Source organism: Silene latifolia, chromosome 9 (genome assembly GCF_048544455.1).
Source record: "Silene latifolia isolate original U9 population chromosome 9, ASM4854445v1, whole genome shotgun sequence".
Taxonomy (NCBI): Eukaryota; Viridiplantae; Streptophyta; class Magnoliopsida; order Caryophyllales; family Caryophyllaceae; genus Silene; species Silene latifolia.
The window spans coordinates 60,430,212-60,445,009 of NC_133534.1; positions in this window are offsets into that span (position 1 = coordinate 60,430,212).

Here is a 14,798-nt window from a genome sequence, read left to right on the forward strand (position 1 = left end):
CGGGTGTTCACAGAGATCTGGAGTAAGGGGTGAGGGTACGTATTAGGAAGCTCTTTTGATCGAACACTTAATCCCGCCCGCCTCGATAGCGGCCTCTACTAATGATTAGGGACATCGTCTATACTCGATATATCGTCGGCTATATGCATGCAATGCAACATCCAAGTTTTAATCCTAGCATGTGAAGATTAGACTAAGTCGGTTGACACGTAATTTAACATACAGTTGGGTCAAAGTAAGATTTAATGTTCAATTACATGCGAAAACATACAAATGATACAAGATTCAATGATAAATACAATAGAGAAAATTGCAATAAAGAAAATTACAACGGATTAGGCGATTTATGTCGAAAATACCTTTAAAACGGATGATTTGAGAAAAAAAGAATAAAAGAAAGAATTAACGAACAGATAAGTAGACGATAATACGGTTAATATTTAATTATACGTAAACTAATTAAACTAAGTCAAGCAACGACGGAGTTCAGAGACAGAATTCAACCCGGAACAGGCGCAGCAGAGCTGCGTCCCTTGGAATAGGCGCAGCAGTTGCTGCGTCTGTTCCTGACCTGAGTTCTGGCTGTGAAGCCGGAATTGCATGTTGTTAATACTCGTCGGTAAATTTAATGGTTGATTAAATTATTTACTCGGATGAAAGTGATTAGTAGGTTATTTACATGTGATTGATAGTCATAAAAGCAATAAAACATGGATGAGACGGAATATTACTAATTATTTACATGAATGAATGATTAATAATTAGTGACATGAGTGAATGAAATAAACAAGACAAGATGAATTGATGACAAATTAATGACGAATATGACAATGAACAGATGGAAATATATCAAAGGATGAATTCCAGAAACTCAATATGAACAAATCAAATTTCTATAACCCGGATTGAATTTAATGACGAAAACCCGCAAATATGAGATTACTTGGGATTTAGGCCGGATTTTAATGACAAATTAAGCATGTGCTAACGATGATGAATAATATACATGTGAAATTAATATGATTGTGTCGAAGAATTAAAGGAAACAAATGAAACAAATAAAAAGAAAACGAACGAACTACAGAGGACGAAGGAAGAAGAAAGGAAGCAGGAACTGCGGCAGCCTCACGAAGAGGCGCAGCAGGAACTGCGCTCCTTCGAAGAGGCGCAGCAGTTGCTGCGTCCTTTCTCGACGGTTTGTCTTCTGGAAATCTGTAAAAAGAGGTTTTAAAGTATGGTTTTAGAAATCGGTTTTAATTGGTATTTTCGACATAAACCTTACAATTGATGATACAAAAAGTACATAACAATAAATAAAAGAGAGATATACACCCTCAGACTTACATGTTTGACGAAACGAGAAGGACTAAGTTTACGATCAGTGATGCTCGACTCGAATTATAATGCAAATATGAAAGTGCCCTCGTAAGAGGAAAACGATTAGATTAATTATGTTGATTGATTGTGGAGTTGGTCAAATTGGTCGGTCATGCAAACGAGGCTGGTACTCAGAAGGATCCGAGCTTACGTGGTCGAATGTTCAAGCACGTAGACGCCAAAGAGTAAGAACAAAGGTCTAGAATGCAAAGGGAGAAGAGAAGGGCGGACACTCGCGTGAGAAACATGAGGAGCGAAGGCTCCTATTTATACTAATCACGCGGAGGAATTATGGTAAGAGTAAGATACGGAAGGAAAGATCCGGAAACAACCGACTTAGGTTAAACACGGAAACTTGGACAAAAAGAAAACCCTGGGAAAAGGCGCAGCAGGTGTTGCGTCCCTTGGAAGAGGTGCAGCACTTGCTGCGTCCTTTCCCGGGTAGGTTCCTCTGCGCGTAGAAAACGCGTTTGACAGCCTGTCGTATTTTAGGCATGACTTTCTCTACAAGACTCGGATTAAGGTGATTTCGGTGGCGTTGGAAATATAAAAGAAATATCTAGAACTTTCTGTGAAATAGGCCTGACCCAAAAAATTCGTTATCACCTCGTAAAACGGGCCTAAAGGTCGGGTTATCATTTTAACTAAATGAAATGCACATTTTGTAATGTAAACTTTTAGTTTAGCCTAATGAAGTGACATGAGACTCAAAATAAGATATAATCTCAACATTTTATGACATCCTAACCTTAGGTAGACAAGCATATTGCTTTGACTCGGGATTTGACGGTTTTAGGAAATAAAGACGGTTTTTTACCCGGACTCCAAATGAACTCTAATTACTGCCAAAACTACCGTATCGGCGCGTAGATGACAACTAAGAGGTAGCCATTTAATGTTTGAGCAATCATTTGACGATAAACTTACGAACTGTCACAAATCGTTCCGCGTACCAAACATGCGGCCCAATCATCACCGGGTGGTTTGCGGGAGGTGCAGAAACGAGGTATCTACAGAGCCCCCACTTTGACTAAGGCTTGGACAAGGCGAAAGTCAAAGTATAGCCATCAGGTCAATCGAAGATTACAACCTGACGACTATGGCGACGCGAGGCGGTTCAAGGGGTCTGAACCAAGGACCTGTCGTCGGGAACATTTTAGAGTCTGTCGACTATCGGGGAGGGTCATTTAAAGTCCATTAGACTACATAAGGAAGCTCGCCAGCCATAAGAAGAGACCATACCTAAGACTTCCTTCTCGAGATGTTTCCGGAGGTGCGTAGGAGCTAAGGTTAAGCGTAGGAGCTAAGGGTAAGCGTAGGAGCTAAGGGTAAGACCTAAAAGTTATATAAGGATTGTGTTAGGGTGTGGGACCCTAAAGGAAAGCATCGACGGGAAGGAGGCCAAATATAAGTTCAACTTAAAGGGGTAATCAAGGTTTGAGTGTAGGAACTCTAAGAAAAGGTGATCCTAAAGAGAGAAGGTGATCCTAAAGGAATATGATCCTATAGGGAAAGGTGATCCTAAAGGAATATGATCCTAAGGGTAGAAGTGTATGAACGCTAAGGAGTTTGGGAACTTAAAAGAAGCTAGGTGTGTGAACCTGGGTATATGAAACTAAAAGGACGGTTGGTATGAGAACTTAAAGGCTTGTGAACCTAAGAGGAATTGGGATCCTAGGGTTAAGTTTAGGAACTACTGGGTTACTAATTCTTGTTTTAAAAGTGTGCGTTTAAGCTTTCTGAGGTTTGAGAACTCCAAAAGGATTTATGGGTTTATGAACCTAAAGTCGTTGGTGTGGGGGCTTAAAGGCTTATGAACCTAAAAGAAGCCATTTTAGGATCTAAGAATCTAGGGGTATGAATCCTAACTTTGGGTTTACGAACCTAAGGAAGGAGGCACTAGTTTGGGAACTTCTGGAGAACGACACCTTTGTCGAACTCCGAGGGGAAACAAGAAATATTGTGAGTAGCAGGACACAGGCGGGAACTGCTGGGAGAAATCTGCTCGTGTTCAGCTTCGAACAAACTTCGGAGGAAATAGGGGTCGATGTTGATCTCCACGTATCGAGAGGGAAAGTCTATCCGCTTACTCTCGCTGGGGGAACATAATCGGGAATTGATCTCCATGTCTCAAGAGGGAAAGTCTATCCATGTACTCTCGTTGGGGAACATAATAAAGGCGTGTTGAAACACCTGTCAAAGAAGAACTGCTCGTTGTTTCAAGCGAAGTCTTGATAAAGTACTGCTTCTGATACTTACCTGCATGGTTAGTAGCCACACAAGAATGCAATCTAATATATGCACGTAAGCAATTATCACATGGACCTCGAATGAGGGAACACATAGGCTTTGCAAAAGTCGTTTCTTTATAAAAGTCGTTTAAAACTTGCTCAAAGAAATTTGTCGTTTGTAATGCATTATGCATATTCAATGGGCTTTAGACATAGAACTTGACATGACACAGACCTACTAGGACGCAACGCGAAATGTAGACTTAGGTTTGACGCGACACATGGATGAATTTGACAGACTTCGCCTAAGTATGCGCAACCCCTAGCCAAGTGTGGGTACCAATGCGTATCAGTTCCAAAGGTAGAAGAATCGCAAGAATGATGATGGCATATAAAGGCAGGGTATGAGCCATGGATCAGCTGTCTATTTGGACTTCTTTCATCACCGTTTGCTGTAAAAGAGAGCCCTCTTGAGGCACGATAACTTGGAGAATTGATCTAAGACCTTTGTCATTGCCCGGACCGAGTACTAGCTAGACCCAAATGAGAGAGGAGTAAAGGAAGGGTGGCATCTCGGAAGATAAGCCCCCAGGATGAGAAGATGACTCTGGAATTTGGTGAAAAGAGGCTGGGCGACAATAAGGAGCCTCCAGTATAGAGGTGTTGGTTGTGGAAGGGATGTTTAATTGAGGTTAGAAGGTTGAAAATAGAGGTTGAAAGTTGATGGTTGAGGTGGTTGATAATTGAGATTGAAAGTTGGAAGTGGGGATGGTTGTGTCCATGAGGACTGCCTACGTATTCACGTGAAGTGAAATCAAACCAGATCGTAGTTCAAGTGTGTGCCTAAGCTATGTTGTTAGGGCCTTAAAGTGCATGGGTCAGGAGAGTATTTTCCTTTGGTGACTCGAGGAATTGATTTGAGATAACTCCCTCTGATCATAAACCAAAGAGGTATAATTAAGTTTGTAAAAATTCCCTGTCATGTGAGCACACTTAGTGGACCCTAAGGATGATATGGGTTCATCCCGTTCTAAGTAGCAAAGTATTTAAAGACTCCGTGTATGGGTCAAGATGAAACTGGATTGGATATTTGGAATGTGGAGCTCGGTAATAAGAGGCTTTGATGGGCAAATCTCTGGAGCTTGATTTTGTGGAGTTAAGGCTTTATAGGGCTATGTTTTGTAATGTGGCTTGGAAATGGAGTCTCTTGGCTTGATGTAGCCTGAGCACATAAAGGTAGGTTAAAATGACGTGGGATCAAGTTTCCATGTCTTGGCCCTAAAGGATGGGTATACTTGACGAGCTGGAGAGGATTCTCAAAATTCCTAACTATCTCCCCGTAACGGTCTCGAGAAGGACTTAGGGTGTGTGATGTGTGAAAGGCTTAGTGGGGGTGCTAGTTGACCATCGATGTCTTGATTCTATGTAGACTTCAACAGTATTCCGTATTTGATTTCATACTCGTATTCTTGGTCTAGAATATATCTCGACTTTTTGCTAAGATTCTTGATTCAGGTTTTTAAGGATGACTTTAACTTTGGATATTGATAATGACTTGCTTGATTGAGCCTTTTTCTTTTGACTCTTTTGTCTTGGGCTATAGACATAACTACGGCTTTGGATATTGACTTTGGGTTCTCTTGATTGAGCCTTTGTCTTTGATCGTGGCTCGTATCATCTTGGATTTGATTGCTACCATGGATTTGGGTTAGACTAGAGCCTTTGGTGTGAAATAGGGTTGGTCTTTAGTAACACGGGTTGTTTATTGTGGGGAATGGGCTTGCCTTCCGTCATGGATTGTTAACAAGGGAGATGGTCTGGATTCGTCCTAGAATCTCTAGAGATAGGCTCGTCTAAACTGGGGTTATGTGAGGTTTCTATTGCCAGACATGGAACAGGTAAGAAAAGAACACGGAGTTTCAGGTCCTCTACAACTTTGAACAGAACATCATATAAGTGCACTCACATTGACTGTCATGTGTTGTTTTTGTTGTTCATTTTTAAATATCTCAAATCAATTCTTGTTGTCATAGGAAAAAAGGTAAAGGAAGAGATATGATAGGATATGTGGATTGAAAAGTGTACTTTTATTGAAATGAATGATAAATGTATTTAACATAGACTTGAGAAGTCGCGTGACTCGTTGGGCAGCCCCCAGGTTGTCACTAGAAATGAAAATGGACAAGAAGAAAGATACTAGAACAAATATGAGATAGAAAGCCTAAGACTCGGACTCGGACTCGGACTTTGACGCGATCTTGGATCCAGACTCGTAATTATCGGCCCATGCTTGAACATTTTCTCTTCCAGCAACTGGCTTCGGCATCTGACTTTGAGCATTCACCCATTTGAGCACCTCATCCTCGTCATTAAGAACACTGAAAGGGTAATAGTCAAGAAAAGTTTCTTGATGAGTGGTATATCCATGAGAATTGCCTGAGCTACCTTGTAGGTTAAAAGTTGAGAGGGACAACTTCCCGCTTTCAATCATATCTTGGATTATATGCTTCAAACAAAAGCATGCTTCTGTATCATGTCCCCTACCACGATGATATTGGCAATATGCATTACTGTCCCATCTAGGTAGTATGTTTTCAGGGTCTGGAGTTGGACCGAGTAGGTGTAATTTGCCCTGTGATACTAACATTTGTAGCGCTGCCGCATAAGTAATGCTAAGGTTAGCGAATGCTCTAGGAGCCCGTTTCGGTCTTCTGGGTGGGGCTTCCATGAGTTTAGCTCTATCACACTTAATGTCAGCTTGAGCAAACGTCGATACATGGTACTTGCCATTCTCGATATTATCCTGGATGATATTCTTTAGTTTGTAGCAATTCTCGGTGTCATGTCCCCTTCCTCTATGGTATTGACAATACGAATTGCCATCCCAAAACTTAGACTTCTTTTCCGGATCTGGGGTAGGCCCTATTGGTTCAAGAAGACCTAGAGAGGATAATTTGTTTAAGGCTAGGACATACGGTATGCCTAAACTTGTGAATGACCTGGGAGAGTTCTTTGACAAAGGCTTCATGAGGTTGACTTTGTTGATTTTGATGCTTGGATTAGAAGAACTAAAGATACATTGCTCAGTTTTTGCTTTAGGACTATTAGGTTGAGGGTTTGTCCGGAAACTTTTCATCTTGAGAGGTTGAGCATCAAGCTTCTTACCCATTTCAGCAAACTGGTTCTCCATGTTGGAAACGCGAGAGTTTAGGCTATCAATGGCTCCTTCTAACTTGGAAAATTTATTGTTGAAGGCCATGGAAAGCATGAGCATTCCATTTTGGATATCTTCATCTTCGAGGACATTGATATCTTCGTCATCATGATGATTGAGGAGATGAGAATAGTCTAGAGATGATTCTTCGTCATGTTTAATGATATTAGACCCAAGAGGGTCAATTTTCTTAGATTGCACGACAGAAGGTGGCTTAGGAAGCTTGCCTTCTTCGATCATATCTTGGATGGTATGTTTCAAGAGAAAACACTCTTCAATATCATGGCCTCTGCCTTGGTGATATAAGCAGTATTTGTTGCCCTTCCAGAGGTTCATCTGTTTCTCTAAAGGTGGATCCGGAGTCGGTCCTATTGGATGTAGCTTGCCTTGGGCAGAAAGTCTCTTCAAAGCATCGGCATAAGACATGCCTAAATCGGTAAGTACCCTTTGATGCCTCCCAGGTTTCCTTTCAGCTGTTTTCGGATTTCTAGGACGATTGTTATTGCAAGAGGTAAGCTTTGGATGACCTAGACTAGAGGTTTCTCTAGGTGGTGTGTTCTTTTCTACCATTCCATTCTCGAGGGCGAGGACGCGAATGCTCAAATTTTCCACTGTAGCTTGAACTCGTAGGACCATGGTATAAATGTCTTGGAGAGACACGGTGATTGTGGCTTGAGCTGCTTCGTGACCTTGCTGATTGACGGAACTTGCTGGATTCCTACTCGACAGAAATGACGCGCATTACAACTCGATTCGACATGGGATCACGCATACTAAGGCAACAAACAAAGGAAGGGACAAGATGACACATCTAGACTTAACTTGTGAACTCGTGAAATGTCGTGAGCGACTTCTCGTGCTTGAATTCACGGTGCTTGACTTTAATTTTAGACTCGAGTGTTAACTTTGACGGAGTGACATTTATACAGTTGACCTTATTGACGGGATTGAAGACACGTGTTGATTCTAGACTCGAGGTTTGCTTATAGGTGTTAAGAAGACTGTTGTAGTTTAGACTCAAATATGAGGCCCATTGAGACTCGTGTATTGAGCCTCGGAACGTGTGACTCGAGTATTTAGATCCTAACTGAATTGGGGGTAGGGGGTCCAAAATGACGGCGTGACGCCTTAGGTCTTGACTTGAATTTGAAAAGACCCAAAATAAAAAGGAAGACGAGTTTATGACCCGACGGAGTTCCGACTAGGACATAGTCGGTTTGAACTTTGACTCTAACTTAGCCCAATTGAATTTACACATTTACATTTACATGTAAAATATTTTGATTAAAACATCTTTGGTTTTTTTTTGACTTTTTTTTTTGGGACTTTTTTTTTTTGGACCTTTTTGTTTTTTTCGTTTTTTTTTTTTGTTTTTTTTTTGTTGTTTTTTTTGTATTTAGTTTTGAAATGGGTTTTAAGCCCGAAGTTTGACTCGACATTTGGACAGAATTTTGACTGGGTTTTGCGCTAATCAAATGGCCTATTTCGAAATTTTTTATTAAAAAAAGGGTTTTGATTTTTGCAAAAATGATTTTGTTTAGAAATGGTGATCACGTAAGGTACAAACATTTATACAATCATTATAACGGGATGCTGAGTGCATTTAAAAGGGTTTTGGTTTAAAGGGTGGGTTGCCATACCGAACCATCAAACCCGAAGTCTGTGGAGAGGCTCGTACCAAACAAGAGTAAGGCCGATACCTAGTCCATTTCCTCAAGTAGTGAAGGCCCTTGATACAAACAAGAGTAAGAATTATGGTATGGATGACGTCAATTGCTATCCATCCTTAGGCCCAAATAAGAATTAGGACCGTTTAGACGGGACGATTGGTCGAATTGGTTGGGTTGGGCCTAGGAAGGCCAAATAAACGATCTAGGAAGACCGAGTTATGAAAACCGACAATTGTCTTGTACAAACTATTCCCTAACCTTGTTCAAGTTTCACCCTTGGCTACACGTAAGTGTATTATCCCCAGCGGAGTCGCCAAACTGTGGATAGCGGGGGGGCCCACGGGGGCGCTTGGGAGAGAGAGAACAAGCGTTTGTATTTTTGTGGAGTCGCCACCAATTTTTATGGGAAATTGGAACCGTTCGAATACATCGTGCCATGTCAAGACACAAAGTAAAGACATGAACACCAAGCAATCGTTACCCTTAGCATTCTATGTCTAGAATGACTCTCATGGATGCCAATGAACACGGGTGTTCACAGAGATCTGGAGTAAGGGGTGAGGGTACGTATTAGGAAGCTCTTTTGATCGAACACCTAATCCCGCCCGCCTCGATAGCGGCCTCTACTAATGATTAGGGACATCGTCTATACTCGATATATCGTCGGCTATATGCATGCAATGCAACATCCAAGTTTTAATCCTAGCATGTGAAGATTAGACTAAGTCGGTTGACACGTAATTTAACATACAATTGGGTCAAAGTAAGATTTAATGTTCAATTACATGCGAAAACATACAAATGATACAAGATTCAATGATAAATACAATAGAGAAAATTGCAATAAAGAAAATTACAATAATTACAACGGATTAGGCGATTTATGTCGAAAATACCTTTAAAACGGATGATTTGAGAAAAAAGAATAAAAGAAAGAATTAATGAACAGATAAGTAGACGATAATACGGTTAATATTTAATTATACGTAAACTAATTAAACTAAGTCAAGCAACGACGGAGTTCAGAGACAGAATTCAACCCGGAACAGGCGCAGTAGAGCTGCGTCCCTTGGAATAGGCGCAGCAGTTGCTGCGTCTGTTCCTGACCTGAGTTCTGGCTGTGAAGCCGGAATTGCATGTTGTTAATACTCGTCGGTAAATTTAATGGTTGATTAAATTATTTACTCGGATGAAAGTGATTAGTAGGTTATTTACATGTGATTGATAGTCATAAAAGCAATAAAACATGGATGAGACGGAATATTACTAATTATTTACATGAATGAATGATTAATAATTAGTGACATGAGTGAATGAAATAAACAAGACAAGATGAATTGATGACAAATTAATGACGAATATGACAATGAACAGATGGAAATATATCAAAGGATGAATTCCAGAAACTCAATATGAACAAATCAAATTTCTATAACCCGGATTGAATTTAATGACGAAAACCCGCAAATATGAGATTACTTGGGATTTAGGCCGGATTTTAATGACAAATTAAGCATGTGCTAACGATGATGAATAATATACATGTGAAATTAATATGATTGTGTCGAAGAATTAAAGGAAACAAATGAAACAAATAAAAAGAAAACGAACGAACTACAGAGGACGAAGGAAGAAGAAAGGAAGAGAATCGCGGCGGCCTCACGAAGAGGCGCAAAGCAGAATCGCGCTCCTTCAAGAGGCGCAGCAGCGATTCTGCGTCCTTTCTCGACGGTTTGTCTTCCGGAAATCTGTAAAAAGAGGTTTTAAAGTATGGTTTTAGAAATCGGTTTTAATTGGTATTTTCGACATAAACCTTACAATTGATGATACAAAAAGTACATAACAATAAATAAAAGAGAGATATACACCCTCAGACTTACATGTTTGACGAAACGAGAAGGACTAAGTTTACGATCAGTGATGCTCGACTCGAATTATAATGCAAATATGAAAGTGCCCTCGTAAGAGGAAAACGATTAGATTAATTATGTTGATTGATTGTGGAGTTGGTCAAATTGGTCGGTCATGCAAACGAGGCTGGTACTCAGAAGGATCCGAGCTTACGTGGTCGAATGTTCAAGCACGTAGACGCCAAAGAGTAAGAACAAAGGTCTAGAATGCAAAGGGAGAAGAGAAGGGCGGACACTCGCGTGAGAAACATGAGGAGCGAAGGCTCCTATTTATACTAATCACGCAGAGGAATTATGGTAAGAGTAGGATACGGAAGGAAAGATCCGGAAACAACCGACTTAGGTTAAACACGGAAACTTGGACAAAAAGAAAACCCTGGGAAAAGGCGCAGCAGGTGCTGCGTCCCTTGGAAGAGGCGCAGCACTTGCTGCGTCCTTTCCCGGGTAGGTTCGTCTGCGCGTAGAAAACGCGTTTGACAGCCTGTCGTATTTTAGGCATAACCTTCTCTACAAGACTCGGATTAAGGTGATTTCGGTGGCGTTGGAAAGATAAAAGAAATATCTATAACTTTCTGTGAAATAGGCCTGACCCAAAAAATTCGTTATCACCTCGTAAAACGGGCCTAAAGGTCGGGTTATCATTTTAACTAAATGAAATGCACATTTTGTAATGTAAACTTTTAGTTTAACCTAATGAAGTGACATGAGACTAAAAAAGAGATATAATCTCAACATTTTATGACATCCTAACCTTAGGTAGACAATCATATTACTTTGACTCGGGATTTGACGGTTTTAGGAAATAAAGACGGTTTTTGACCCGGACTCCAAATGAACTCTAATTACTGCCAAAACGACAGTATCGGCGCGTAGATGACAACTAAGAGGTAGACATTTAATGTTTGAGCAATCACTTGACGATAAACTTATGAACTGTCATAAATCGTTCCGCGTACCAAACATGCGGCCCAATCATCACCGGGTGGTTTGCGGGAGGTGCAGAAACGAGGTGTCTACACACTCCTATTCCAAATCCTCTTAAGTTTGATGCTCCATCAAAGTAAAGGTCCCAGGAGTCTACATCGGTTTGGAGTATATCCTCGTCTGGAAATGACCAAGTATCTATTGTTTGTGCATCATTGATGGGATTTTCTGCAAAGAATTCGACAACGGCGCGCCCTTTTATGACTTTCAGAGGCACGTATTTGAGATCGAAATCTGAGAGCATCAAGGTCCATCTTGCTAGGCGTCCGTTGAGGACGGGTTTCTCGAAGAGGTATTTGACAGGGTCCATTTTGGAGTATATTTTGACGGAGTAGCTAAGCATGTAATGACGTAGCTTCTTCGTTGCCCACACAAGAGCGAGGCATGTCTTTTCGAGTTGTGAGTATTTGCACTCGTACTCCAGGAACTTCTTACTAAGGTAGTAGATAGCCCTTTCTTCCTTTCCTACGGTTTGAGCTAGCATGGCGCCCATGGCTATTTCGGTTACTGTGAGATATAAACCAAGAGGTTAATCTCGTTGAGGTGGCATGAGCACTGGTTGTTTAGCTAATATCTCTTTGATTCGGTCGAATGCTTTTTGACAGTCATCATCCCACATGGTGTGATCTGTTTTCTTGAGCTTTTTGAAGATAGGTTCACAGATCATGGTGAGTTTCGATATGAATCGACTTATATATTGCACTTTTTCCAGGAATCCTCTGACTTCTTTTTCCGTTTGAGGTTGTGGCATTTCGATCAGAGCTTTGATCTTGGAAGGGTCTATTTCTATACCTCGTTGGCTAACGACGTATCCCAGGAGTTTGCCAGATGTTACTCCGAAGGCGCACTTCTGAGGATTGAGCCTCATGTTGTACTTTCGTAGCCTTGAGAAGAATTTGCGAAGGTTCGCAATATGCCCCTCTCTATCCTTGGACTTGACAATCATGTCGTCTACGTATACCTCAACTTCTTTGTGCATCATGTCATGTAGGAGTGTAGTTGCGGTGCGTTGATATGTAGCTCCGGCGTTGATTAACCCAAACGGCATGACCGTGTAGCAATAGGTTCCCCATTGAGTGACAAAGGCGGTCTTATGCATGTCTTCTATGGCCATCTTGATTTGGTTGTAACCCGCTTACCCATCCATGATGGATAGTAACGCGTGATCTGCGGTATTGTCCACCAATATGTCGATATGTGGTAGAGGAAAGTCATCTTTAGGACTTGCTTTGTTTAAGTCTCTAAAATCAACACAAACACGGATTCTCTCATCCTTTTTGGGTACGGGTACCATGTTGGCTACCCAGTCAGAGTACTCGGAAACTTTGATGAACCCGGCTTTGAATTGTTTATCGACTTCTTCCTTAATCTTGAGAGCCCATTCTGTCCTCATTCGGCGAAGCTTCTGTTTCACGGGCTTGAAACCTGGCTTAATTGGGATTCTATGTTCGGCGATATCCCTGTCGATCCCTGGCATGTCTTTGTAGGACCAAGCGAAAACGTCTTTGAACTCGTGTAGGAGGTCTATGAAACTGGCCCTTTCGGTAGAGCTCAAGGTAGTCCCTATCCTAAGTTCTTGGGGTTCTAGTTCGGTTCCTACATTGATGGGTTCGGTGTTCTCTATTACTGGTCCCCCTTCCCTCTCTTGTAGTATTTCCTTGGCTATGTAGGGAGGTATCTCAATTGAGTCTGGGTCTGGGTCATCCTCGTATCATCGTAAATGTAATTGCATTCAAGATAACACAAAGAGTAAGCAGAACCTGATTTATTCATATTAAAGTTTGAGAAAAGTTGAAACAAAGAAGCCATCTGATATGTGGTCAGCGGCGGTAAAGGGACAATTGTTGGGACATTTCCCGAACTACCGTTACTATTTGAGGCTAGGCTAGGAGAAACAAAGGGAATGGGGACGACGATAGGAGGAGACTCCCTAGTAACTTCTCTAGACTCCGACTCTGACTCCGACTCTGACTCTGACTCGAATTCATCGTCTTCTGGTTCTCCCTTGAACATCTCTTCTTCTCCAGTGGTGAGCTTGAAGAGTCTTCCTTTATTGTTGGTCCACTTGCTTGATTTTCTCCATCCTTTCTGCTGGTTTGCGTTGGTTTCTATGATTAACGCGGTAGGGTTGAAGTGATCGTCTTGAAGTATCATGGTAATGATCTCATCCTGCGCGGCTCTAACAAATCAATCCTCTCCAAATAGTAGGCTAACAGCTTGTTCGTCTAAGCAAGGTGCTTGACGAGCCTTGACGGTAGGAACCGTTTCTGGAGGAATGAAGTAGCAATCCTGAAAGATCTCTATTCCGGCTAGCTTCCTTCCGAGGTAGTGCCAAGGTTCGGGAAATCCGTGAAAGAGTTCTTGAATTCCTTCCCTAACGAAGTATCCATTTAGGGTGGGGAGATATGGTCGCATTTGGACTCCTACGTGCTTACGGCTTTGAACTTGAACGAGCATCTCGAGAACTTCCTCTTTAGTGGGTTTGTATCCTAGTCCAAGTGGTATTCTTTTTTAGTTGCCTTCCTTGTAGGGTGCGAAGGTGTTTCTTCGGGCAGGGTTCAGAGGCATTCCCGGGAAGTATCCCTGGGATTTGAGTATGTGGTTGACCACCAAGTTGGAGTAGGGATCGTAGTATAGAGGTGCCAACTCACTTTCTATGACACTTATGCTTTGAAAGCCCCCAAGTTTATATAGTGGATCCGCAAGGACTTGATTATTTGACTTCTTTTCGATTATTGCCTTGATGGGCGACGAAGTGATCGTCACCACATTGCCATTTAGTGGGATTTTGATCTTTTGGTGAAGGGTGGATGTTACCGCTTTGGAAGCGTGAATCCAAGGTCTTCCCAGAAGTATGTTGAAGGAAGCTTCAATGTCCACTATTTGGAAGTTAACCTTTCGCTCAATTGGCCCGGTGGCTATTGTTAGGTTAACGAGTCCTACTACCTTTCGTCGTGTTCCATCATATGCACGGACACCTTGATTGGTAGGGGTCCAATCCGACTCTTTCATGCCTAGTTTGTATGCCGTTTTCAAGGGTATGACATTGACCGCGGAGCCATCATCCACCAAGGTCATTGGCACATTCTTCTTTAAGCAAACGACAGTGATGTAAAGAGCCAAGTTGTGACTAGCGCCAAAGTGCGGCAAATCTTCATCTGAGAAAGTAATAGGATTACTTAGCTTCGGTGATTCTTGGAAGACCAAGTTGACTACATCGTCGGGTGTGGAGTTATGTGCTACATTTAGTTTGGCCAAAGCTTGCAGTAAAGCTTGGCGATGTGGGAATGAGCTTGCTACTAGTTGCCGATCGAAAGATCAGCCTTGTCTTCTCAGAATCGCTTTAGAAAATGATCAGTAGAGTCATCTTCGTTATCATTTGGTGCGATAACGTTGGTTGGACCATTTTGAG